The following is a 23,734-nucleotide window of genomic DNA, read 5'->3' as shown; positions in this document are numbered from 1 at the left end:
ACACTCAACCTGCTCTGTTACAGTGCTGACACAGCAGTTGAACACCACAACCCAGGTATCTGACTGACGTCCATCGGCGACATGCTGAATGGCAGACGCTCAGCATTGCGATGACAGATTTTGTAAGATGGTGGTGTAATAAGATGGCGTCACATTGTTACAACATTATGTCTAGCGCTTTGTCGGGCCTTTATGGCAGTTAATTATTCATGACTCGTGAGAATTGCATTTTGCAACTTGAAAACAACAAACGAACAACATCACATTTGATTGCTGGGAAAATAAAACAATTTTATAATATTGTTTTTTGGCGAATAAGTGTGTGTATTATTAACATTAACGCCGGGTTGTGAGGAGTTATTTGTTTCTGGAACAGATTAAAAAAATTGCAAATACTGTCCGTCAATAAACTGTTTCTGTATTGTAACATATATATAACTTATGTTATTCAGCTACCGTCAGCAAAGAGATGGCTTCAACGCCAGCATTTGGTAAAATTGCCTTCTGTGTCAAAATTCCTTGTATATCCTTGTAACCAAGGTAACTATTGCACATGATATTACATGTCAGATGTGAAACATTCAAATCATTATTGGAACAGGATACTCACAATAGTCGAAGAAATGCCAATGTATTTTCTCATGTATGGCCCCCACCCCAAACAGCAAACAATTAAAGATGAGAACTGTACATGCCAGGAATTAATATCTCATGGATAGCAGGCTTAAAGCTAAATTTGGACGATGCGCACAAAGCTGTAGTGTGATGCACCTCTGTTCTTGAGCTGGTCGAAAGACGAGACCCCAGGACCTTTTTGTGGAACTTGGGAGCAGGTGCTATCCTACACATGCAGTCCATTTGGGGCTGCCGGACTTTTCTGCGCACCCTGGGAAAAAGTACCGGGGCCCCAGCTGTAAGCTAAACAAAGGGATTACAGTAATTAATTAATTTCCCTCCAGTGGTTTTCAATTAACTGAATCGGTTAATGCGGGAAAGATGGTGGAAACACGAGGTGCATGGCTCTTTGGGAATAATTACCCCACACATGCGAAATGAAAAGCGGGGTGAAGCAATTAATTCACTTTGTCTGTCTGTGTGTCCACAAATGTCAGTTTAATATTGAGAAACATCTTCATTTAAATTGAATGTTATATTTTGAACACGAATTGGAACATGAATCAGAAAATAAACCGGTAGTTGAGAAATACTTTGATCTGAATTTGTCTTGATCGCGTAAGTGCCGAGAGGAGTGAGATAATATTTTGTTTGTCTGCCTGTCCCACAGTCAAACAAAATTGAAACTCATTCCAAACAGGAAATTTACTGTTTTTGGTGATGTCATAAAGGACACAAACAACAGGCACAAATAACTAATGTAATGTGTTTAATCAAGTGGTGTAAAAGTCTCAAAGATGCTGCATCAATGGTGGGAAACATCCAATTTTTCTTCGTTTTACACCCTTTAAATTATTTGGTTTTTTTCAATTTAATTATATACTTGAACACCACAGAACACAAATTACCTTTTTGGCACTTTCAAAAACCTTCTGTTCAGCAATACGTCAACAAATTATTATGGCATTTTACATCATCTCGACCAATCAAATTTCTGCTCCCAAACCCCACCTATGTTCTTTTATCTCAAGACTGTGCCGAGTAAGGTGTTCTATGAATGTTCTAGTTATGCCTGATCCCCCAACTCCCAAGGAACACAAATACAGGCGAGATAAATAAAGGCTTGCAGTTCGTCCAAGAATTTCTTGAGGGGTGCTTTCGTATGATGGAGGTAGCGAAGTTTACAAAAGTGGCTTCTGAGTGTCACGTATATCTCAGTTGACAAGAGACAGACCCACAAGGCGTCATCATCAGTAACTGCCAGACAATGGCCAAAGGCATGCCATGCTCATACATGGAGACAGCTTCAGCCAATCAACTGCGCTTAACCTTACCCAATCAATGTTGTGGCTTTCAAGCAGCACTGGCCAATGCTGCGCTGCCTTGCTCACACCACTCGGGGCTGTGATGGTCTGCCCCCCCCTACTCCACCCCCCTCCCCCACGAACATCATATAGTGGAACTTCTTCATCTAGCCACCCCACTCCAACCCGTGTTGTGCGGTGTGCGGGAGGAGGGACATACCATGATGCACGCTGTAAGCCACAAACCAGCATGGGTGATGCCCAGATCGTGTTCCTCTCGCCCAGCTCCCCATCAGTCTCTGGGAATGCAGGAAGAGGCAATCTTATCCTAATTAGCCTAAAAAGACCTAGCCAATCCACTCTGCTGTGCTACACTAGACCCCTTTACCCAATCATAATCACGTAATACATGTGCTCCAAAGGTCCTATTACTATGTGAAACATTTGGTGCTGACGCCTTAAACTAACGATAGATCCTATTCCTCCACCACATACCCCATATAAACGAAACAGTATTTTTTAGTTTTTAATGTAAAAGTATGTTTAATTAGTAAGAAGAGGTATTTCCTAATGATACTTTATGTATGTACATGTATGTATATATATATATATATATATATATATATATATATATATATATATATATATATATATATATATATATATATATATATATATATAGCGTGCGTGCTTGTGGCATGCTTTATTCAAAAGGGTTCCTCTGTCATTGACAGTTTAAAATGGTACATTGGAAATGTAATTGATCAACTTGGTTGGAAAGGTAATAATAGAGTTACTTGGAACAAAAATTTGTGTCCGTTTTTAATAATAAAAATGCCTGTTTCTAAAGATGTCTTTCCAAAATGGCGGAAAAATAAATGGTAACTGGAGTTTTCATCTTAGTAGTTCCAATGGTACGACAGCAGGAACCCGTTGAAATAAAGTGTGATGGACACAGTAGGAGCACACAAAATTATGTAAATTAATATTTCACAAAGGAATAGTAAAATATAAAATAGTACACAAAAGGAGCACCACCAACAACAACAACAACTACCGCGACTTAGAAAAATCTTTTTTTCACTTGTTTCACTTCATCTTACATCCTTTTTGAGAGACAGATAGATATGCAATATGTTTGTGAAGGGCAACATGCTGTCTTCTGATTAAACCCATCAGTGATGCGACGTGCAGACACGGATAGTGCCTATCATCTTGTAAATGAAAAAATACACCTTGGCGTTTATTGGACTTTTGTGAATAACTCATTCTGGCAACTTTATGAACATGTGTCAAATGTAGGATTTTTAGTCAAGTGCTTGGCTGGCAGAATGGCCTAGCTAGAAGTATGCACACTCACCTCGAAGCTGTCAAACCTGGTTTTGAATCTCGGCCTAGCTATAAACCCTCATCCCCGTGTTTCACAGCACTGTGATTTGTTAACGTGTGTGCCCTCCCTCCGATAGACATTAAAATTGGTGTCTTGTTTACTGGCTTTAGTTATTGGGCATAAATGATCCCATGGTGTCCTTTGCGAGGAGTAGGCTAGCTATCGCTGACACCGTACCAAATCCAAATTCCTGTCCCAACCTACAGAGGGCATTGCATCAGCGGTACAGTCGTGCCCTCAGCCAATTATGCTACTCTGCAGCCTTGTACTGCAATCAAAAGAAGAAGTCAAGCACTGAAGTACATTTAAATGTGAGGGTCACCCTGTTCCTGATTCCCAAATGCGTGAATGTGAACTGAATGACAGTTGCACACATTGTTAAGGGTAGGTTTCCTGTATTATTTGATATGTGGAAACAGATTATGTCATAAAGTGTTATTGGCAGCGTTGTACGTGCAGTGCATACCTGTACACTAGAAAATGGCCGTTTTCAGCTTACATGAACAATTTATCATATTTTTGCATCTGAGTGGGCAAACACCTGTGGACATTCATCGCCAGCTGCTTGCAGTGTGGGAAGAGTCAACCAAGGACTTGAAAAACATTCGAGGTTAGGTGCAGAAGTTTAAAAAAAAGGGACGGTAAAGCGGTGAAATGGAGCCTCTCCCATGAACAAGCCGTAAACTGTACCCCATTAAGCGTGTGGGAGAATTGGTGATGAGAAATTGCAGGATAACGGTGAAATAAATTGCCGTTGCCACAGATATATCAAATCATTCTGCACACATTCACGTTTCACACCGATTTAAAAATGTTAAATGTTTCTGCACACCCAGCACTTCAAAAGCTCACAGATGACCAAAAGGCCACAAAATTATCCATTTCTCAGAACCCTGCGGGAAGGAATACAGTGATTGGAAGATAGTTTGTTCACACCATTGTGAATATATGGACCAAGCTTGGATGCCGTTCTTCAATCCAGAAACCAAAAGGTTGTTGATACAGTGAAAGCAATCCCACTCACCTCCACCAAATAAATTTTGTGTCCAGGCATCAGCAGAGAAGATGATGGTGGTCATCTTTTGGGATGCTCGTAACACCTCAATCTACACGGGTACAATGATTCTTCAAAGAACAGTGCATTAAATTTATCGCATATCTACCAGATTCGTTGTACCTTATGCCCAGTGACTTGGTTATTTCCAAAAATGAAAGACTTGAAGAAAAAAAAAGAAAAAAAAAAAAAAGTGGTCTAAATTCTCCTCCAGATTTGGACTGTCATCATCAAATTATCAGTGGGCTCCACATAGCCCTAATGAAAGCTTTGCTACAGCTTTCAAATCATGCATGGACAGGTGCCAAAAGAGTACAGCACTCCTCGAGGACCATGTTGAGAATTTGATGAATGTGTCATTTTTGTAAGTCCTACATGTCTGTTGATATAAAAGGAGACCTTTACATTTGAATGCACCTCATGAAATATAACTATAGATAATTTGAACTGTTGAATTTGCTATAATACAAGAAGTCAAAGGCAAGTCAGCATTCCAGCAATCAAATCCAAAACAAATCGAATGTTTAAAAGGGTTGTTTCAAGTCAAGCTCATTTACAATAATCATTTGTAAGAATGTTATCTTGTGCAGCTGACATACCTTTATACTTTATTTAATTGTAATGCCTGGAGCGTTGGCAGTCTGTTCCTGTGTATGACATTTTTTTTTACGACTTGTGCACCACCATTTCACAACATCTGGTTCCACAGCATCATCACTTTGGAACTCGATGCCTCGGATTCCTTGTTTGTACAATGCTCGATATAATCAGAATAATTTACACTGGCAAGCTAGGTCACTACTACATACACCAGTGACTTTGTAACTGCACTCATATGTGCAGGACTTAAACTCTTACACCTGCAAGAGTAAGGTTTTCACGCTCACAGGGTCTTACTCCCGTGACGTCTTCATGGGAAACATAATTACTCTCGGGTTTATAAGCTCTGATAATCTTACAGATCATGGCAATGGAATATACAAAAAGCAACTTCTGGAATAAGAGTCACACCAGCCATCACTCACATCCCATTCACAATATCAAATCTCATTATTTGGTGGATGGAGGTTATATTTTCACCCCGTAGGTCTGTTTGTCTGTCTGTGAGCACGATATCTCAAAAAGTTATCGACAGAGTCAGATGAAACTTAATGGACAGGTTTTGGGTGTGTGACAAGAACAAATTGATTAGATTTTGGTGAAGATCCGGATCCGGATACTACAATTTTAAAAGTAATTCTTCACCATTGAGAGATGTTGCCAAAAACAATATACTGTGCGGCACGATATCTCAAACCGTTGTGGATGGATCGGTGAAACTTGGTGGGCAGGTTTGGGTGTCTGACAATGATGAAGTGATTCGATTTTGGTGAAGATCTGGATCTGGATCATGATACGAGAATTTTTAAAAACAATTTTCTCAGTGATTCTTCACTTTGAGAGACAGAGCTAAAAATGATATATAGCAGGAGATATCAAAATTTGTGGAAGGATTATGACAAAACTAGGTGAATTATTTGGGTAGGTGACGAGAACAAGCCGATTGGATTTTGGTGCAGGTCCGGCCTATCAGTGGGATACAAAACGTAAACTGTTCAGCCTCGTGGAGGTATACGCTCTACCGCGTGCCGTTCTATTTCTAGCTAGGATATTTCATATCCACATCCAATTTACTGAATAGGTTTTTTCATTGTATTTTAATTGTAGTTCATTTTCCCGGAGACTTTATGCAAGGCATCTGTCCCCTCTTACTGGGAAGATGAATTCCCACATAAGGGTTGCCCGATACAAGGCACAATGACCTTGTTCTCCAAAAGTCAACCTGAAAACGTGTAATTTCTTGACTCTCATCTTATTTAACATATTTATAAACAAAACATGCAAACAATAATAAATAATAATTAATCCAATAATCTACATTAGGGTTGGCCTGTTAATGTTCTATGAATTCCTGGCTCCTGATTGTAGGAAATCCAGTTTCAAATACAATAAGTATTTGTTCCTTGTTTCTTAATGGCCTTGCAATGCATGTAGTAGTACACTGATATCTCGCAATGTTTTTGTCCTGTACGTGGTAGATACACAAGCTCCTTAATGATTCTTACACCACTGTAAAATAATGTTTTTAAAGTTTCATTTGTTCTCAAATATAAAAACAGAACATTCGAATCATGTACAATTTTTTTTTCATACAAAATCGAAACTCAGGAGGAGAAAAATGAAACAGGATAAGGATATTTTGACGGACAAAAAGGCAAAAAGGACAAACAAACTGTCGGACAAACAAACATGACGTGTAAGAAATGGTGGGGTATGACAGTTGGTGAGCGTTAAGAAAAAAAAAAGATCAATGAATTGAAATAGAAAATGACATGAGATAGTGGTGAGCTGAAACCTTCAAGCAATGGAGAGAGGAACATGATTGGACAGACACAGTGTGGCCATTCCATGAGCAGAAAATGAGAATGACAAAGGAATGCAGGTGATTAAAATGCCTGAACTTTTGAAAAGTTAACAAGGAGGAAGTTGTTTGATGAACGTGCCAACCATCATAGAGGGCAGAAGGAAAAGACTGGAAGAGATATGGTAGAAAATCAAAAGATCTCCAACCAGTCGATGTTATGAGAGAGCATTATGCCCTGTCTGACAGTGTTTGATGAATGATGCCAATTATATTGAGAGTCTTGGCTCCACAGCTTCCAGGAACGAGAGGTTGGATGTAGATGTGCTGGTCCATAAAGGGCAGTAATGCTTCACTGTGATCTAAGTGCATCTATATCTAAATTGATCTTCTAATCTATATCTAATTAGTCAAAATTTGCATGTTTTGCATAGGTTTAGGAAGACAGCATAGAGACATGATGCCTGGAGGACATGAAAGGAAATCGTGCCGAATGTTTCTGATTCATGTAAAATGCAGTTTATCTTTATCACACTCTTTGAAGAGAAATTTGAACGCAAATTGTTCAGATCTTTAAGTAAGAAATATATCAAAATAAAGACCAAACACTGCACCATAGTCCCAAGAAGAAAGCCAGACATAATCACACACACACACACACACACACACACACACACACACACACACACACACACACACACACACACACACACACACACACACACACACACACACACACACACACACACACACACACACACACACACACATACACACACACACACACACACACACACACACACACACACCTCGATGAAGAGGAGTTGATGAAGAGAAAAAGTAGAGGAGAGGAGATGAGGCTAACGGTCTCTCAATACCTTGCACGATTGACCGACCGCGCCACCGATACGCATTGGGGGGGGGGGGGATGCTCTGCTGGGTGATACCTCCCTGACAGCTGGCGTATCGTCTCCTACTTCGAGGCACTTCGTGCAGTTAAGCATCGATCCAGCGAATGGGGCTTGACTGACAGGCGTGAAGGAAGGACTTTGGGCAGAGTCAGAAGCCAGTTGGTGGAGGAAGGCAGAGTCCGGAGCAGTGGGGCGAGGAAGGCGGAGTCCGGAGCAGTGGACGGATTGGCAGACAGGTGGGTGGGTGGAGTCAGCGACGAGGTGGCGAAGAAGGCGGAGCCAGCAGGTGAGCCGGTGACGAAGGCGGCACCAGCCGACGAGGAACGCTGAGCATGAAAGACGACGACAGACAGCCCCGCGACCCGTCCTTTTATAGATCCTGTGGTGCGGGCGTTGGTACCGACCCGAAGCGATGTGTCGTCATCCAAATTGGGCACTCTGATTGGGCCCTGGCCAGCACACGTCCTAGCCGTGATGGCCGCAAGCGGCTCCACTCCAAATTCGGCAAGATGACTCCAAGCTGTGGAATCGTCTCGCTCCGAACACTGCGACACGAACCGCCCTGCACCGAACTCCCGGGCCGTCCACGGTGACCTGCGGTCAACGCCGGTCAATGCGCTGCCTGTCTGTAAGCCATGTGGCCCAAGCCATACAGCACGCCTCTGCCTGGCTGCAGCCTCACCGGGCGGAGAGGCGAGAGGAAGTTCTCTGTCCGCAGGAGACACCCACAGCCACGGTGGTCAGCGAAGGCCGACGGTAAGATGTTATGGTAAACTCATGCACACACCCCAACATGATGTGTGCCATCCGTGCCCTACTCTGTGTGCGATAATAAATTACCCCGGGGCTGCACATGGGTCCGCCGCCATTGAGTATGCGCTCATTTATCAAAGGTCCTGGTGCGCGCGGTGCAGCGGCGTGGTTATGTTGGTTCTGCTTCTGGTCTCGGAACGGCATTCCTGCAGTGGCACGGTCGTGTTGGTCATGCTTCTAGTCACCTGAACAGTGGGTGGGGGGTTATCATTGCACTGCACGTTCTCCATGCCGAGCTGGCAGTATTGTTGGCTTCTACTGCTGCCCTTAGTCTTCTGTGAGGATGCATTCTTTCCTGAAGGGTGTGGCCGCGTTTTTCTACAGGTGGGTGTCCAAGGGCAGTTCCCGCTGGCCTCCGCGAGGACCCATTGCTTGGATTTACCAAAGGAATCGAGAAAAAAGCATAGTAGGAATGAAGTTTAGAGCTTTAATCAGACCTACCTATGAGATTCACACAACGCACTGTCCCGTTTGTCTCATTAGACAAGAAGGAAGGGACTATCTGAACGTATATTAATGGAATAACTGTATGGGAACCACTGTCTGTTGGATGCTATTGCCTTGGAGGGATGCGGTTCCCAGAACCGCAACAATATATATGCACACACATATATACACACACACACACACACACACACACACACACACACACACACACACACACACACACACACACACACACACACACACACACACACACACACACACACACACACACACACACACACACACACGATGAAGATTACATTTCATTCGATATAAATGAAATGAGAAAGAAGATATTTAGATTAGAAATAATATATTATGTTTATGGGGTCGATGGAGGAACTTCATAGTAATGGTCGGATTGTATGGAGTAGCATGGTTTGTGGACGAGCAGGAGGCATCTCAATGTAATTTAAGTTGGGGGAAACTGTTAGCTTAAGGTCGCTACGTACACCGGGGGAGGGGGGGGGTGCTGTTTTAATCAGGTTGGGTTTAAGGCTAATTTTTTCCTGGTATGTGATTGCCCCCTATGACGTTTTCCTACATTTTTGCATTTACAAAACCGGAAATAAAAGAACAATGCTTCAACAACAACAACCGGCAGGCCACACCCTGATGCTTATGATTGGTCAGTGTGATGTGAGAGGGGGGGCATGATTGGGGAGGAGAAAGTGCGAGAGTGAGGAGATGGTGGTCAGAACACATAGGACCTCTCTGGCTTCTCCTCGACGTGACAACAAAATATAGCAGCACGATTCTCGTTGTTAATGCTGATGTGAATTTGTTCTCGTGCTGGAAAGAGATGCTAGCCATTGACAGTTGCTGGGTCATGAAGCGTGTACGTTTATGAGAGAGACAGAAAAGGAGGAGCGCATTCCAGCAATAACTTGGCATTATTCCGTTGGTATTCATTGAGGAAGGCAGGCCATTGTGACGAGCAGACTTGTGTTAAGAGAGGAGCGGGGTCAGCGTATTCGTTTCTAAGAATAAACTGTACGAAAGTTTGTAGTCCCTTAACAAAGGAGAACCACCGGCATGTATTACCACGTACGTTTCCCGTGGATAGAGCAACCTGGTGCCATTTTTGGGTGCGATTTCCCACGCAGGACGACGTGATTCGACCTCAAAGCTCATAAAAGGTCATCTTTGGACACCCAGCTAAGTAACAGAATAAAGGAAGGAATTTTATTTTATTTTATTTTATCTTTCCCCTTGTCTGTTTCTGTATTTGTGCGGAGGTGTCTCAAAATTAGCTCGAGTTTTCCTCACGGCACATTATCTCATACTTTGATTTATTTCCATTAAAAACAATTTATATTTGTTCATTAAACCCCTATTTATTAAAGTTGTTTGTGTCTGTCTTTTCGTCGTGGGTTCACCCTTGTACTAGCCTCGTACACGCCCTTGCCGCCCTCCATCCCATGGGTGCTGTAATCTCCAGGAAACTCAGCTGTTCGCCTCCAATCCGTCCAGGTTGGTCATAACCAGCATGGACACGACAATATACTGTAGATTACATGTAATTAGATATAGATTGAATTAGAAAGAAGATATAGATTATGTTTTATAAGATAAAGGTAAATTATAAATTAGATTTAGATTACATTTAATTCGATTATAGATTAAATTATAAACAAGATTTAGATGTTTCATTCAATATAGATTAAATTAGAAATGAGATATCGATTATGTTTTATGAGATATAAGTAAATTATATATTAGATTTAGATTATGTTTTATTAGATTATAAATTAAACAAGCCGGGAGGTGACGATGGTTCGCGGGCATTATTGAACAATGCCACGACAGGCACAATTGAGTTAGTGGAAGTTTTTGAGAAAGCCCTACCGTAAAAACCTCTCTTCCGTCTAAATTGACCAAATCAAATCGGATTTTTTTTTATATGTTTTATTTATGGACATTACGCACAGCTTCTGGGAAATGAAATTGCGAGAAAAAAAATTAAAAAGAGAAAAAAAATAAAAATGAATAAAAATAAATAAAAAGTTCAAGTGGGCGTGGCTCCACCCACAAGGGGCGTGGGATGCCCCTCATACAAAAAGACACAACTAGACCATGATATCCAGCTTGTGTCCAAGTTTCATCAAGATCGCATCAAACGTCACGGAGCTATGCTCTGGAGAGAGTCACAAACAGACAGACAAGCCGCTAGGCGACATGGGTGGTCGCTATATAACTGCATACTTGTCATACAGTTTTTGAAGGATCGAGCTGAAAATTTTTGACAAAGAGGTTTATTGTAGTGCGCATAAAAGCACAGAAGCCGATTTTTTTATTTTCGAAAAAAAAAAATATAAAAATATTTTTCCGATTTTTTCAAAAATTTCAAAGTCCCGTTGCTAGGCAACGGTGGTGTCCATAGCAACGGTGCTCAAAAGCCTACAACTATATCCTGGTATGAACCTACCAGTCAAGTTTCATCAAAATCGGTTGACTCCTCTGGCCTCCAGAGCTGTCCATTACATACAAACAGACGGACATACAGACAGACGGAAAACCTGAGACTAAGGGTAGTCTTGCGACTACCCAACAGACAGACAGACACAACGAAAATAGTGGTCACTGCTGGCACCCGTGAACCAATAATATTTGGATTACGCTTTGTGGTTGAGGTGGATGGCTTGAGACCTCAGGGTCTTGAGTTTGACCCCTGTTTACCATTGAATAAACATGAGGTGGGTTTGACTCAGCCTGTCATCTTTCTGAGGTCGGAAAAATGAGTGCCAGGGGTAACAAAAGCATTGGGGTAACCTGTGTCGGAATGGTGACCAATCCAGGACTGTACTCCTTCGCAATGAAACTGCCTTGGCAGCTCTATGGACATGTATGGTGTGAATGAAATGGTGATATTATTATGTAGATTACATTTAATTTGATAAAGAGTAAATTTGAAATAAGATATAGATTATGTTTACTTCGATGTAGATTAAATTATAAATGAGATTTAGATTATGTTTAATTACCTATGGATTATTTTTTATTATTTGTGGTATTTTTTTCGTTAAATTAAATTAAATTATTCATTAAATTATAAATGAGATTATTATTCGTGGTATTTCTGCAGGTTCAACTCATACTTTTATAAATAGCAAGACATTCTGCTGAACCAAAGAAGAACTTTGCTCAGCATAAAGTGCTCAGCTTGTGCCTGGCTTTTGTGGCCAGCTTGTATGTGTGGTCCACCCAGCAGAGGTCATGGCTGATGATGAGACCCAAGAGCTCAAGGGAATGAACCTCTTGATGTTGCTTACTGAAGTATATATGCACATTTGCAAGATGGTCCTTGCTGAGAAAATCTACAAACCCATGGGATTCAAATGGATTTTAAAAAAAAGTTCCAGGTGTTGGACTAGTTTTTGATCTTTCCAAGGTCTGCTGTGAGGGATACAGCTGCTATAATTCTGCCACTGGGATTGAGAAAATGATTGACATGTTGTTAGCGAACGCATATTGGATTGGGATTCAATTCTGAATTCAGTCTGCTAGTTGTATCATTTACTGAGGAGTGGTTGTGATGCTGAAGGAAGGTCCCTCCATGTCCCTCCACATTTGAGTCGGAATTTGGAAAGGGACCAGGGTGCCAGAGACAACTTGCCTCCTCTTCGCGAAAGACACCGTGGAATCATCAACATCCACCACCTAATGTTCGCACATGGGACACCCGGTTTGTGACCTTTCTGATGGATGGCACATACATTGATGTTTTACTCTGCTTGTGAAACAAAAGGATGACAGGTTACAGCGGACCCTATGTTCAGAAATATTTCACAAAATGTTACATCAGCTGCAAAAAGGTAAAGAGATCCTTCAAAAAGAAACAGAGAGGTCATGAATGAACACAAACACGAGAATTCGGCAAAGACAGTGCATTGCGACACACCACAACCACCACAGGTGGAAGCCCAAAGATGTTTCGCACATGGAGGAAGTGGGCCAGCCAAGCATGAAGACAGCCATGAATGAATTTGACAATCATCCTTATTGTATTTTTGCACACTTGTAAGTTTGGGCCATAACCGCACTGACCAATCGTCTTACGTGAATTTTCAACAACGACCCTTGTATTCTCGAAGCTTCGTCAGGACACAATGTTCCACCTTGGCAATAAAATAGAGTAAGTAGAGCACAAAATAAAAACCACCTTCCAATGCATTTTCACTATAATTAATATAGATGTGCAAAAGGAGGAGAAGACAGCATCATGAGTTCCTTTTCGAGTAACCCTCCGACATACAATGAATCTGGAATGCAGTAAAATAAAATAGCAGTCAGTGTTACTATTAGGTTGCAAGCTGTATAAACAAACCTATACTCCGACGTTAAAAAAAATTTAAATCAAGGCATGACGTCAGCACAAAACCCGTGTAAAACTTTCTTAAGTTTCCGACCTTTGCAACAGGTACTTTTGTTTTAAAACACGCACTAAATTGTTTACTTTTGGCAAAAGTGATTGTTCCAAAAGGAGGCAATTAAGTTGAGTTATCCGCATTTCAACAAATATGCGCGTTGAAATGGGGATTAACGCATGGCATGCATGCTTGTACGAGTTTCCGCAGTCGCTCATTGCCTCACTCTGCTGGTTAAAAAGCGAACTTTTCCTAAGGTGCTATGGGGCAGGCAAGATGGGATGAAGTCTGAACTTTGTCATATTTTGACTTTATAAAAGACTCAATGGCTGGCATGATGGCCGAGAGGTACGTACCCTCACCTCTCAGCTGTCTGTCAAGCCTGGGTTCGTATTTCGACCCACCTATAAACTGTCATCCGGGTGTTTCACAGGTAATGGGTGATTCATCAATGTGTGTGCCATCCCCCGGATGGACGTTAAACTGGGCGACCCGTTTGCTGACATTACTTGGTGGATGTTAACGATCCCACGGTGTCCTTCGCGAAGAGTAGGTGAGCTATCGCCGGCACCATGGACAAATTCAAAATTCCTGCCCTGACTTCTTGAGTCGGAGTGGTGACCCGACCAGGTTGTCTACTCGTTTCTCTACCGCTGCTGACATTCACAAGTAGCACATGCATGAGAATCACAATGCTTCACATTCCATCTCAGTCACCGGAATGGTTTCATCACTTATTGGTGAGTCGTCAGCGACAGCGTAGACAGAAAAGTGCATCACCGAGGCTCCCAAGCATGCAGCACGTGCAATGCCAGTAGCAGTCATCATATAAATATTAAGACCCAATCACGGCTCTCGCCCATAATTGGAGGAAAAAACAATCAGCTCTCACCCAATCAATTATCCCCAGGTGTCTAGGATATTTATCGTTAACGCCCCATGCTATTCTAGCCAAAGAAAGTTACATAAAGCAGCCAAGAAAAGCTATACAAGGTAAGCCCTTTGCTGTTTCAAACCCTACCTGGGTTCCTCAAGCTGTCAAACGAGATAACTCAACCCAATATTTGCTCAAACAACGAAATACAATATGACGTTGTAATCTTTACTTTATAGTCAGTCGATAGCATTTCAGCGTTTTTGATATTTAGACCTGCAATAGTATTTCATTACACATTGAAGACACTCCTTTTGAAATCTTTTATCGGTCAACTTGAAATCTTATGTTCACCGAGTTTCCAGCATTAACTTGAAAAACATCACGTGTCTGAACATTGATTCCATGTGGCCTCGAGAGAGACAGGGATCATGGAATATTTGCTCGGCTCACTTGCATGGAAAGTGCCATGTCCGGCCTGGCTTGAGTTTGTCGGATTGAGGGGCAGATGTATGGACAAAGTATAGGCGGGAGTAGACACGATAATATTATGTCTCGGTCAGCATGCTTGGATGTTGTACCTACACCTCATTGTTTTTAAGTCTTGCAGTGAATGTGGCCTAATCTTCTTGTCACCAGGCGTGCAGACTCCTTGTCTGCATCGACATCCGTCTTGCACACATCCTTCCTGTATATCTCTGCTTCGGACATACGCAATATCCCAGCGAGGTTTTATGAAGCTCGATTTATGGTTAGATCTTGAGTCTATTTCGTTTCATTAATTTTATTGTTGTCTTTGTGGAATGTAATAATTACGAAATATTCTCATGAAAAACATGAAATAATTTACCCTCATAATTAATATACAATTAAGTAGTCAATGACGATTTTCCTATACTCATACCTTTTCCGGTTTACAACTGCTTCCGCACCCTCATGTCACTCCATGAAAAGTGAGCATCCAATTATTGATCATAATGCATGCACGCACGCACACACATAATTATGTGATATTCTAAATTCCAGAAATAATTATTTTAAACAAGATAGATGGCCTTTTCCTCTTCAGCAAATTATTGCACCATAAAACTTTTGCTTACTCTCAGGAGCAATCATCCAGGAAGTTTCTTTCATTCAGAACCCAGTGACCAAAAGTTGTTCCTCACACCTTCACATTTCCATTCAATGTGTGATCAATCAAGTCATAACATGATCATGTTTCCACATCTAAGACAGAGTGCATTGAAATAGTCTGATATGAAAACAGAAGTTAACTAGAGAGTTAACGCAGTGTCTATTACATCAACCTATCTCACACATTACATTAGTTATTCGTGCCTGTTGTATGTGTCCTTTATGACATCCTTAAAAACAGTCACTTTCCTGTTTCGAATGACTTTCAATTTTGTTTGCTGGATTATCTCACTCCTCTCTGCGCATGTGTCATCAGGCTAAATTCAGAGCCAAAGTAAGCTACAGTTCAATGGCAGATTTGTATTCCGATTCATGTTCTGGATTGTGTTCAAATTATAACATTCAATTCAAATACGTTGTTCGCCGATCATAAATTGCCGATCATAAAATGATAAGACAGATAGATGGACGGAAGGAAACGAACCAGCTGCTTACCCTGCTTTTCACTTCGTGTGAACAGGGTAACTAGAACGGCACCCGGTAGAGCGCATACCTCCGCCAGGCTGTAGAGTTTGTTTTGTATCCCAGTGATAGTCCGGACCTGCATATGGACCTGAACCAAAATTTATTCGGCTTGTTCTTGTCACCTACCAAACTCAACAACCAACTTTTGTCATAATCCGTCCACAACCTTTTGAAATATCATGCTATATATCGTTTTGGCCTGAATCTCTCAATGGTGAAGAATCACTCAAAGACTTAAAAATCTTCAGATTGGGATCTTCACCAAAATTGAATCAATTCTTCCTTGTCACAAGCCCAACGTGTCCACCATGTTTCGGCCGAATCCGTCCACAACTTTTTGAGGCATCGTGCTCAAGGACAACCAAACGGGTGAATACACAACCTCCGTCCACCTTTGGTGGCAGAGGTAACGAGACAGAACATTTCATAATGCAGAGGCTTGCTGGGGTATTTGTTTTGGCAACCTCTTCCACACACCAGGGATGCGAATTTCAAGTAGGCCGCCTGGGGCACTCTTTAAAGTAGATCTGCATATGGACTCAGACAGGCATACTGACACAGGCCAATTACAATCGCCTCCCCATCCTTTTTAGGAACAAACTAAGATAATTATCTCATGAAAACTCCAAAATATCTTAAAACGACTTCTTAAATTATTTTTTTTAGAAAAACGATTCTGGATTTTCGACTGGTTATCTGGGGAGTGTTCCAAAGTTGATCTCGATGTTACGAATGATCCAATCTTCAAAAGATGATCCAAAACGACAACCTTTCGGATTAACGTCACAAGGCTGTTACAGAACACTCGTTATAACTCATTTTGTTATAATGCATGACAGTTTTGGTGTCATTCTCATTCAGATGAATGAATTTAATTTCAATATAAGGAATAGTGAAATGTGGAGTTTTTTTTAACATTTCAGGATTGGTTGACCCTCTTGGGATAAAGAAAGTAAAGCTCTCTATTATGGATATTCTTTTGAGTGTTATTATGACCAAATGGGCATTGCAGGTCCAACTAAATTTGCATTTAGGTATGATTATTACATCTTTCTTTGCATGTTCGGGATACTATATTTATTATTTATGTATCGGGGTATTGAAACAACTGAGATTGGGGAAAGAAATGGAGGAGTGTTGATGGGAAAGAGAAAGGAGAATAGGGAAGTGTCAAAGGATTGAGAAAAGAAGGGAAAGGAGTCTTGAGGGAGTAAAGAGTAAGGGGAAGAACATATATGGGATGTACTGGATGTACATGGGTGTGGGAAGGTTGGGGTCAACATTTATGCCGTATATGCAAACGTAACAGTGGTAGATCCAGGGGCAAATTTACTGGTTACCCGCAAACCCTATGAATGTTGCCTTACAGTCCATTGCCCATTGCCTATCTACAATATAATGAATGTTTCCAACTGACATTTTGAATGAGAGTATCTTTCGGGGCTGCTACAGCAATTAATGGAGGGAAGGGGTAACTCAACCCTTCAGACCTACTTCCTTTACACCCCTGCCTCCATTTTCATGGCTTTGCAAAGCCTGTAAAGTTCTCTGTTTGAGGGGTGCTCAAAATGTTCAAAGATCATGAGATGCTCACACTAGTCCAAGAAACAGCAAAAAGTGTGATGCGTAACATGTAATGTTAATATCATCCTCGTTCGATTGTCTGCTCAGCCCACTCGGATCTCGTCACCTCCGCCACCAAAGGTAGGAAGGAGGTTGTTTTCACCCCTTTCTGTCTGTTTGTCTGTTGTCTGTCTGTTTGTGTGCAGGATATCTCAAAAACGTTGTGGACGGATTCGGGCAAAACTTGGTGGACACATTGAGTGTGTGATTAGGAAGCCTTGATTCAATTTTGGTGAAGATCGGAATCCGGATCCAGATACGAGAATTATTTAATTTTTAAAGTGATTCTTCACCATTGAGAGATGGGGCCAAAAATGATGTATAGTACGAAATTTCAAAAATGTATTGGGCTTGATATGTTCTCGTGGATCAGGTATTGTGTAGTGGAGGTATGCGCTCTACCGAGTGCCCTTCTAATTCTGTCTGTATTTTGCCACTTATGCCACAGATGTGTTCGCTCCTACCCAATTTCTCCATCCTCTCTTGTGTGCCAACTCCCTCTGCTCCATCGCTGTGTCAACATCATCACTCTGTTCCTCAGTTCTCCAATGAACCTTTGTGTAAAACTTGAACTGAGAGATCTTGAAAATTCACTTGCCAAGTCACGTCTCCCACAGAATCTTGTGCACAAGAGTAATGCCAATAATCTATAAATTGGCCACCCAAGTTGTCTCAGTCAGTTTCGGAATGGTGAGGTGTCATCATTTCACACCATATAAGTGGGTCTATTCTATCATCATGGTTCAAAGAGTTATGACTCAGATTGCCATTTCTTCACATGACAATGTTCCTTGCAGTTGCATTTCTATGGTGCTTGTAAGGTACAGTCAGACTGTATAGTCAGAGAGAAACCTCATTCAGGTTGCCCAAGAGTTACAACCTCATGAAGGTTGATATTTTGTCACGCTTACCATAAGGAACCACTTTTCAAAAGCACAATCTCTCCAGAATGACCTGCAAAGCGCAATCAACCATCAAGTTTTGATCCAGACAGTACAGAACAGGTTTCATTCCAGTGGTTTGAGGTTCAGAAGGTCACTTCCCTACACTCCCGAATACAGTACCACCAACAGTGACACAACACCACAACTGGTGTGTGAACTGTGGGAGCCATACCTTTTCATCGTCAAGTTCAGATTGTGCCTCAATTTCACTGATGGACATGTAAGAATCTGGAGACGAGGTGGGTAGTGATTTTTCTTAACTTAGTAAGTGTAACACAGGATGGTATGGGCTGGCATTGAAGTTGACCGATGAATTTGTCTTGCTATCATTTGAAGGGATGCTAGGACTATTATCAGATACAGGGTGGCGATCATAATGCTTGTCGTCATTGCTCTGGCCCCAAAAAGGCAAGGTCCGATAACTTCTTATTCTTGGATGGCATTGCCTCTCCACACTGTTCCATTGTTATCAACACTACTTCCGAAGCTCATCATTCGCTTGGACTGCCTAAACAATCTCTTGGCTTAATTGCCATTCTCTGGGTTCAAGAATGGTTGAACCACTTTGGAGAAATAAAGTAAAACTCTATTATGGCTATTCTTTAGAGTGTTGTTATAGTCATGTGGGCACAGAATGTCAAACTAAATAGAGCATTTTGGGATGATTATTACATCTTTCATTGCATATTTGGGACAATATATTTATAACTAGCAAAAACAACCCATCGCTTGGCTGATGAGAATATAATAATAGAGAGTGGAGGGAGAGGGGGGAGAGAGGGGGGAGAGGGGGAGAGAGGGGGGGAGAGAGGGGGAGAGAGGGAGAGAGGGGGGGGAGAGAGGGGGAGAGGGGGAGAGAGAGGGGGAGAGAGGGGAGAGAGGGGGAGAGAGGGGGAGAGAGGGGAGAGAGGGGGAGAGAGGGGGAGAGAGGGGGAGAGAGGGGGAGAGAGGGGGAGAGAGGGGGGAGAGAGGGGAGAGAGGGGGAGAGAGGGGGAGAGAGGGGGGAGAGAGGGGGAGAGAGGGGAGAGAGGGGGGAGAGAGGGGAGAGAGGGGGAGAGAGGGGAGAGAGGGGAGAGAGGGGGAGAGAGGGGGAGAGAGGGGGAGAGAGGGGGGAGAGAGGGGAGAGAGGGAGAGAGGGGGAGAGAGGGGGGGAGAGAGGGGGGAGAGAGGGGGAGAGAGGGGGGAGAGAGGGGGAGAGAGGGGGAGAGAGGGGGAGAGAGGGGGAGAGAGAGGGGAGAGAGGGGGGAGAGAGGGGGGAGAGAGGGGGAGAGAGGGGGGGAGAGAGGGGGGGAGAGAGGGGGAGAGAGGGGGAGAGAGGGGGAGAGAGGGGGAGAGAGGGGGAGAGAGGGAGAGAGAGGGGGAGAGAGGGGGGAGAGAGGGGGAGAGAGGGGGAGAGAGGGGGAGAGAGGGGGGAGAGAGGGGAGAGAGGGGGAGAGAGGGGAGAGAGGGGGAGAGAGGGGAGAGAGGGGGAGAGAGGGGGGAGAGAGGGGAGAGAGGGGGAGAGAGGGGGGGAGAGAGGGGGAGAGAGGGGGAGAGAGGGGGGAGAGAGGGGGAGAGAGAGGGGAGAGAGGGGGGAGAGAGGGGGAGAGAGGGGGAGAGAGGGGAGAGAGGGGGAGAGAGGGGGGAGAGAGGGGAGAGAGGGGGAGAGAGGGGGAGAGAGGGGGAGAGAGGGGAGAGAGGGGGAGAGAGGGGGAGAGAGGGGAGAGAGGGGGAGAGAGGGGGAGAGAGGGGGAGAGAGGGGGAGAGAGAGAGAGGGGGAGAGAGAGAGAGAGAGAGGGGAGAGAGGGAGAGAGAGAGAGAGGGGGAGAGAGAGAGAGAGAGAGAGAGAGAGAGAGAGAGAGAGAGAGAGAGAGAGAGAGAGAGAGAGAGAGAGAGAGAGAGAGAGAGAGAGAGAGAGAGAGAGAGAGAGAGAGAGAGAGAGAGAGAGAGAGAGAGAGAGAGAGAGAGAGAGAGAGAGAGAGAGAGAGAGAGAGAGAGAGAGAGAGAGAGAGAGAGAGAGAGAGAGAGAGAGAGAGAGAGAAATAATGTTATGCTTGATGAACAACACACACGCACATAAACATACTTTGGCCGATATCGGCATCGGTGTAATTACCAACGACAGTACTTCCTGTATTCAACCTCAGAAACCTTGAGAGGTTTTCACCAAAAAAACAATGTTACATTCATATAGATGTTTCAGGGATATGTTTTCAAACATAATTCTTTATAAAGAGCTGCGTGTGACAGGTGAAAATAAAATTGGCTCAGTAATTAAAAAACATGTTAATGCGGCAAACGGCTCAGAAATCGGGTGTTATTTCACAACAACTCGCTCATAGTGACGGAGCACGAACCACTCACTCAGGGTGACTAAGCAAGAACCACTTACTCAGGGTGATGGAGCACGAACCACTCACTCAGGGTGATTGAGCATGAACCACACGCTCTGAATGACGTGCCGTGGCAAAAGCATCTGCAGAGAGTGAACAATTCGGTCAGACTGATGGAGCCCGGTACTGCTCTAGACAATGGGTGCTCAGCAAGTGGTTTAAGCACTCACGCAAGTACTCCAATTAAATGGTTGAAAAGGAACGGTTGGCCAGGCTGTCACTGAATACCATAAAGGATCCTTTAACTTTAGTGCCCATCTTCACTGCACACGGAGCAGTTAATAATATAAAATGACTTTATCCACAAAAAGAGTTGCATATTAATGCAGAACAACCCTGGAGACATCGCAAAGTTCAATCACCCGTGAAATAAACATGGCAGAAAATCAGTCATTTTGCCTGCTCGTCTGTGCAGTGTCACGTGGTACATCGGTTTGGGTTCTTGCAAACGTTATAACTATTTTTTTGAACCATCCGTTTTTTTCCAGATTTGCTTTGATTCCTTGTAGTGCACCTTGTGATACATCCAAAAATATAGACATAGATCTAGCAGACGCTATGGATAGGTGGTCCCTCTGGGGGAAGGGGGTGAGGTCTTGCAGTGAATGCATCAAATCATATACAGTCGCTCAATGAATCTGGTTAATTTTGTTTCATTCATAAAATTTTTGTTCACTCAACATAATTCTCCAAACAGTCAAAAAAGATAAGTTTAATGCTTTGGAAATTCCACATTTTCTTGTGACTGTATGTTGGACAGGACATAGCCTTGCTTGCTTAAAGTAAGTTGGTATATCGCTTGAGTTATAAGACTCGTTATTTCTTTAAATGATCACATTTCACTCCAAATTTCAACACTTATTCAGTCCGGATGATAACCGAAATAATATTTCAATGATATACTTTAATTAGTCTGTGAGAGTAGATCGTGGAAAATCGTATCATATAATGCATGAAATTTCTCCAAGCTCCTAATTTGAAAACTGTATTACTTACAAAAGCGATGTATACAGCGATTCATAGTAATGATAAACAGGCATTCGATGTGAGTGAGGAAAGTGAAAGAAAAAACTTTATCGTTAAGAAATTGTTGTGGCCTGTTCCAAGTCAAGGCATGGTTGAGCAGGCCAAAAAAAACATGGCGGCTTCAGACCTCAGCGAGGTTACCCAGGAAACATCTTAAGACCCAGAGAGCGAGGTGGCTGAGGATCGCCTGATAAAGTATATAATTAAATAATGACATTAATTATCATGTTATATTTTAAAAGGGGTGATTTAATCAATCCACGGTAATTTCCAGCAAGACCCATCATAAATTGCAACAGGTTTCTCTTTGGATTTCTTATCAGATAGATCTCCAGAATAACATACTGAAAGTCTTGAAAAATCTACACAGAGAAAGTTCACTTTTTGCATAAATCCAAGATGGCCACCATAAAGTTAAATTGCCACATCTTGACAATTAATTCATATTTTTCAATAATTTAAAATGCTAAATTATGATTTTCAATGTCAACAAAGCTGTTTAAACACATTATGAGCTAATTTGGCTGTAATTTCATACACATAAATTCAAAATGGCGACCAAAAGAGCCTAATTTTAATAACTTCCACTTCTCAGTGGCAGTTTTTTGACACTTGCACATACCAAAACATTTTGGTGAATGCAGAGTTGCTGAAACAAGTTTTGTTTTACTGGATCTGGTTTCTTTTATAAATATAAATGAAAGAGTTATTGCAAATTATTACAAATCTTGACCACTGGTTATGATGATAAATGCTATTCTGTATAGAATACATTGTTTACACTTTTAGATGATAATACAGTGTTTATTTATTTCAAATACAGAAATGGACAGGATGGATGAGTGCATCTTCTGCTGTGCCTGGTGTTGGCTTTATGGTTAGGGTGGTGGGCTTGGGATCCTCGGGTCCTGAGTTCAAATCTCACTCAGCTGTTGAATTAATACCAGGTGGGGTTCATTCAGCCTTCTGAGGTCAGCAAAATGAGTACCTAGTATCAGCTTGCTGGGATGATGGAGCCATTTAAGCATCATGTGTCAGAGTGGCGAGCTGTCCAGGATTCTGCCCAATAGCCCAGTAGACTGCTTCGGCAGCAACAACACTCTGCAGAGTATGGTCCCAATGGATTGGAGATGAGTATTTCCTGATCTTCTGCCACCAAACTCTGAGAGATGGTGAATTTATTATGACATTAATTTCAAAAGGATGTGAATTAATTGCACGTGCTATCAAGACATGAGGAGATCAAATTCACACAGAGCTAGGCCAACGAGTGCATCAACAATGTCGATGAGTACAGTATGTAGCAATTCAAATGCATCAGCTACTTCCAGAGAAAGAAGATTTGACAACAGTGCCTCATCCATTGACCATTGTGTTTTACAATCTGCAGAATGCTCATTTCACTTCAAAAACAGTGTATTTACTGGTAATGCTGACATATTTGACCACCACAGGACAGTGAATGGACTCATATACTTCTGAACAAGCAATTTTCTTAGTGAAATAGAAAAACTATGTGACACACGAAAGGATAAACGTGCTGAGACGGTGAAAGGAAGACTCAAGGACGTCCATGATATATTTGCAGCCAACGCAGTGTATCATTAAGTGTGGAGTGTCAATTTTGTAACCCATAAAACAATCCCCAGGCAGTTCAAAACAGAACATCCACAAGCCAATCATGGAAGGCCATAAGCTTCAGTGCAGATTGAAGCATTGAAAGTGGCCACCTACTTAGAAGAGATGACGATGAGCAAACAACAATCAAAAAGAGGAAAGAATACCTGGGAGATTCAAATTACACACCATGCAGTTTTAATTACATAAAGGATCAACTCAAACAGCATTTTGGTATATGTGTGTGTATATATATATATATATATATATATATATAT

At 42.3% G+C, this 23,734-nt stretch overlaps 1 long non-coding RNA gene across 9 annotated transcripts in view; it reads right to left on the bottom strand.

Annotated features, from left to right (window-relative positions):
• LOC147027631 (uncharacterized) overlaps positions 1-23,734 on the bottom strand; it is a 170,880-nt gene that overhangs the window by 132,281 nt on the left and 14,865 nt on the right. For 3 of the 9 annotated variants that reach the window (XR_015057145.1, XR_015057148.1, XR_015057152.1), the window contains exons 2-4: positions 20,813-20,896; positions 13,022-13,092; positions 2,140-2,218 (exon numbers count right to left, since the gene is read on the bottom strand). This is a non-coding gene — a long non-coding RNA (uncharacterized LOC147027631). Of the gene's footprint in view, positions 1-2,139; positions 2,219-7,711; positions 9,220-13,021; positions 13,093-20,812; positions 20,897-23,734 lie in introns of those variants that run through there. The other 6 variants (XR_015057146.1, XR_015057150.1, XR_015057151.1 and 3 more) reach the window with 4 other exon arrangements.

The sequence above is a fragment of the Eptatretus burgeri genome, chromosome 4 (assembly GCF_056783735.1).
Source record: "Eptatretus burgeri isolate ZD-2024b chromosome 4, Ebu_testis_v1, whole genome shotgun sequence".
In the NCBI taxonomy this organism is placed as follows: domain Eukaryota; kingdom Metazoa; phylum Chordata; class Myxini; order Myxiniformes; family Myxinidae; genus Eptatretus; species Eptatretus burgeri.
The sequence above is the reverse complement of the archived record's forward strand: the minus strand, read 5'-3'. Positions and strand labels throughout refer to the sequence as shown.